Source organism: Branchiostoma belcheri, unplaced genomic scaffold, assembly GCF_001625305.1.
Source record: "Branchiostoma belcheri isolate BF01 breed outbred unplaced genomic scaffold, Haploidv18h27 scaffold52, whole genome shotgun sequence".
NCBI lineage: Eukaryota > Metazoa > Chordata > Leptocardii > Amphioxiformes > Branchiostomatidae > Branchiostoma > Branchiostoma belcheri.
The window spans coordinates 2,155,062-2,160,497 of record NW_017804154.1 but is presented as its reverse complement, the minus strand read 5'-3'; positions in this window follow the sequence as shown (position 1 = coordinate 2,160,497).

The following is a 5,436-nucleotide window of genomic DNA, read 5'->3' as shown; positions in this document are numbered from 1 at the left end:
AGAAAAAATAGACTAGAGTGACAACATACGGATCCTGTCCACTGTAGGACTGTGAAGGAGATACTAGTAACGTTAGTCTTGAACGGTTCGTTCATACATACGCAAGTTTTGTCGTCCTATATCCTTTGTCATCGTATCCTTTGACTTCCTATCCTCTCAAAAATGTACAATTTCATTGAAAACCTTGTCATCTGTCAACCATCAAAGACTGCAGAATTATCGTGTGGCTGTTAATTACTTGTATGGCTTCGGTGCCAACGTCTTGACACTGCATAGCACTACACCGAGGTACACCAAAATGGCGGCCGCCTGTATTACGCAAGCCCCGTGACGTCACGTGAAAGCCGAGAATAGGGTCATCCTATGTACCGAATTACACTGGAATGCAGTGGAATGCACATAAAGGAGGGTGAAATCTATCGAAAAATTACACTATGCTTCGATGGGTTAATGTCCCAGGGAACTGTATTTTGGGATAAGATAGCCTACAATGTAGCGTGCATATGGCCCAGAGAACAATGGATTCACTAGATGGCAACCTTACACCGGGCCAGTAGTTGCCATACAATTTGTGTTTTCTTGCCAGCATAATGCTGACAAGCCGGCCGGTAATTTCCAGTGTTTTATTGTTCCCAGCAGGCTCACATACATCTGTTATTTTGAAGAAGTGTGGTGTCATCTGCCAAGGCAAGAACAACAAAGAACCTCTTCGGCATTGCGGATGTCTCCGAATGGGTGAAGTGAAAATGTCTCGGACCGGAGTTTCCTTCCGTGTTTGGAGCAATTTGACGGGCTGAGGGTGTCTGTACTAAACGCGGGTCGGAATTTTTCACTCTTTTGGTGGAAAGGGGTGCCGTGCCGCTTATCAATACACTTGATTGATATTTTGTGCGCCCAATTTATATAGAGGTAAATAAGGCACATCAAAGCACATTTTCAAGTAAGGGGTCATTTTTTTTGTCATTATTAATTTAATAACCATGGCTGCATGAAAAAAAACTTTCCCAGGGTAACGGCTTAGTACTCGAAAAAGCTCAGAACCTAATGTTTCCAAAATTTGAATTTAATTCAAATCGATGCGATACGTTTATCGCTATCTTCGATGGCCCGAACACACCCACAACGCATTTAGAACGTACCATCCCGGCGGTCAGGCGAAAAGGCCACATAACCAACCGCGCGGACTGATACCAGGAAGTCTTCGCTGGACCACCAAGATTACGCCACCTATAAAGGCTACAATTAACAGGCTTTTCAGAAAATACAAATATATGTACACAGATATTACGATTTCAGGGATATCGCGGCCAAAACATACCATACAAAGTCACGTTTACTGCGCACTTACTTAGACTTTGGTCAGATTAAAACTCCGACCCGGAACAATAAGGGGTGCTTGCCTTATATGGGGTTGGTTAATTAGGTTATTTCGGATGACCAATGAGAGCGCAGTGTAATTAATGTAAAATACATCCACATAGAGTTGTACCTGGGCATTTTGTTTCACTGGACACTGTGAGAATATTGGACAAAGAACAAGATTATTTCCTGAGAGGGGTGAAACAGGCTCATTACATCAGGGCCCATCATCCTTCCGTAAACCGCGATTGGGGACACCTGACAAGTCTCACTGGGTCAGTACTAGTTTACTAAAGGAAGACCAGAGTGACTGGTCGAAAGCTTTAGGTGAGAATACTTTATTCAGTGTTGGATCTTAAGTTGTAGCTTTAAACATGTAATGCAAATTGCTGTTTTTCAAGATGAAACAAAATTAATAGTACAGTAATTTTAACATGAGCACTAAAACACATGAAGTTGCGTCTTATTGTCAATGTGTTGCAGGGTGTCAATATGTAGCAATGACCTCATTATTTCATCATCCAAACAAAAAGACAAACACCTCCTTTCATGCATATAGAATGCTGCATGCCTATTGGCACTCGCCCACTATTGGTATTGGCCAATTCTATCTTCATACCACATTTCAGGTCATTTGGCCTAAAAATAAAGAAGTTAAGCAAATGGCAGAAGAATGAGAACCATGAGTAAAAACAATATATTTCATCCATACCATCCACGATAATTTTTGTTCTAAATATAGGATATATTAGTATTGTAAAATTGTTGTTTAATAGTTGTTACCATACATTGTACTTGAAAGGATGGTCGGGGAATAGAAACAATAAAAAAGTTCATAAAGTTCTTACCGCAAGCTGCACTATTTTGGACGTTTGGCACGTATATCGGATTTGGATTCAGGGCATTCAGGACACCATTGATATTGCTCAACGGGTTGCTCAAGACATCATTGTTGTTTGAAGCTGCTGATGGTAGATCCTGCGAGGGTAGCTTTGGTTGAGTATCTGATAAAGCTGCGTTGCATTCCCGGTTATTCTGTGTATCAGCCGATGTCAGGGTGCAGGGAACGTCACCACTAGGCATACTTGACATGAAGGCGGATCCAGGGCTGGCGTTAGAAGGCTCTATGGTATTTTGTAGGTGCGTGTACACTCGATCGGGATTGACGTCGTTTTTAGGGTGCAACGGATAAGGGGTTGTAGTGTTAGGTGTGCACATTGGATTTGAATCCATGGCTTGTGTGCGGCTGTTGTTTATTTCCTGATAGGGTTCACTTGGCTTGAAAGCAGATCCAGGGCTGGCGTTAGAAATTTCCGTGGTGCTTTGCAGGTACATCGGGTTGGAGAATATTTTGTTTTCAGCGTGTATTGGATGAGGGTTCACAGTTTTATGTGTGTACATCGGATTTGGATTCCTGGCTTTTATGCGCATGTTACCATCGTTTCCAATGAAAGTATCAGTATAACTCGGGGCGGAGCCACACTCTGCCAAGTGGATGTCGTTTTCATTGTGGTTACTGGACGCTGTGTTTGATCCCTGAAACGGTTTACTTTGCCTCTCTTCTACATTTTTCTTTATACAAGTATCATGTGCTTTGCATGTATATGCAATGGCGTATGTATCAAAATCCCCAGGGCTGATATGAACTGTCTCCCTGTTCTCAAAGGCAGAATCGCTTTGGATAGATAAATGTTCATCGTCATCGTGTTCATTTTCTTCACATGTGCCAGAGATGTAGTTATTAACATCTTCGTTAGTTTGCCTGACGGTAGGTGGAACAGTTCGGGTACCTGGTTCAGTTGTGCTGTCGCTGAAGGAGTCGTTTCTAACGACATTTGGTACGGAGTCGGAGGTTAGGTCTTCGGCCATGGCTCAGAGATTTCTTCAAGACACGCTAGCATGACATATAAGACAAAGACACGGTGACGCTGCACACCTCATTCTAAAGAGGCATTATGTAAACAGAAAATATTCTCAAGGACAAAATGTAGCCTTGCAAAACCTCTGACATTAGTTGGCAGACAGAATCAACCAATTTCTATGTAGATGAAGCAGCCCACGAGTCGTCTTCACATACCAGACAATGCATATCAAACTAGTTGAAGTACGTGACGTCTCATCTGTGGATGTATCTGACATGTTGTTTTTACTTCAATATGTTTACGGTTTCCTCACATACCGATTTTTACCTGATTTATTTCTTGACTAACTTGAGGTTATTTAGTCATAAACCTGCTATTATGTCTGTGTGGTGAAAATAAAATTACGCCTAGACACTTACCGAATGTAACATTGCCTCGTTGAGTAGTTTTATGCCAGCAGTCATGTTTCAAACTAGGCTTGATCATACCACATAAAGATCTAAGTACTCATTCTGCACATTTTGGACCATAGTTTTTTTTTTTTCATTTTAACGTAGAGAAACACTCACTATGAATTTTTAGTTGCTCTCGTCCGAAACGTAAGCACAGTGAATCATCAGCCATCTGACGAAGGTTGACGAGATTGACTAAAAATTCAGGGTTTGGGTTTTTGTTGTGTTGGAACAAAGCATTAATTGTAAAATTATGGATTCTACCCAAACAGACGCGCTTACATTCGGATTTTGACCATTGTGCTGTTTCGTTCATGAAAGAGACATCACAGTGAACATATGTTACACAACCAATTTTCCACTACAGATCGTGAGGAACTAAATTATCCAAACGGAAGAATGACGCTCTTTAATCTAAGTGGTAAGTAGAGTAATTTGGAGATGAGAACTTTCTGTACTTACTATGAGGCTTCTGAAAGCGACTTGTCTGCAGGACGGAACGGCGCACAATTGAGACTCCGTGCCGGGAGATGATTTAGATATTGAATAAACATATCTCCCAGAAGTGTTTTTATTCAAATAAGACAGCAAAAACAACCATAGTGGTGACGCACTCAAGCTTGAGCACTTCACGATGGTGTGATTGGGGCCCCAAAGTCCCACATTGCTACTGTGCTACCCCCGAACCCGTCAATCATGTTTGATATGACGTCATTCGAATCGAATAGGCGTTCGATCAGGGGTTACCCGCGGTCAATTACAGTAAATCTGCTACAACCGATACTTCAAGCCTTTTTTTTAAAATGAGAACCGGAAATGAGAACAGGAAAAATCCATCTTTCCACAAATATGAAACGTTCTCCAGACATAAATATCTATGCCGTGATTTTATTGTGGATACGTAACATGTAACGAAGCTACTGCCGTCATCGTGGGTGACTTTGAAGGTTAGAATTCTTGTTTACGCTGTTATTTAGATCAAGGTCCCCACATCAAAGAACCATGGCATGCGTGCAAACATGGTATTTGGCTGCTCCCAAAAATCGCCCTATTTACCTCATTGATGGCTTGTTTGACAGCGCTACTGAATTATGTGTGTGCTACCTACATACCAAAAATCACGACAATCCGTCAACCGGTTTTTGAGTTATCCTCCTTCGAATTTTTTTCAACAAATGCTCCTGCAGTTCTAGAACAAGCACTGTACGAATAAAGTTGGAGATCTTAAAACTATCTGAGTCCAATGTCATCATTGTCATTGTGGGTACAGTTACAGTATTACAGTTACAGTCTTTTTTCTGCGATTTTTTTTATTGACTCAACAGAAAGTAAAGAGACCTTTGTATGGTCTTCTACAACTGAAGATCTTTAAAATTCGCCAAAACGGCCCAAACTTACAAATCGATGTCCAAGAGGGTGCAAGGTTGTTTTCTTAAATTTTTGTGGTCACTGTCATAAAACTGGTTTTCTTGAAGTTAACTAGTAAGTAGTAATATGTAAGTCGGAGGAGCCTCAAAATCCGGGCGGCTCCGGGCGGCTCCGCTGGCGCCGCCCTTATTAGCATAATAGTATATGTATATAACGTATATATATATATATATATTTATCTATATGTATACATATGCATATCTATACATATATAATATGTTTATATCTCTCTCTATATATATATATGTATGCGTATGTGTGTGCATATATCTATATATCTATACATCTATGTAGATATCTATCTATCTATCTATCTATATATATATGTGTGTGTG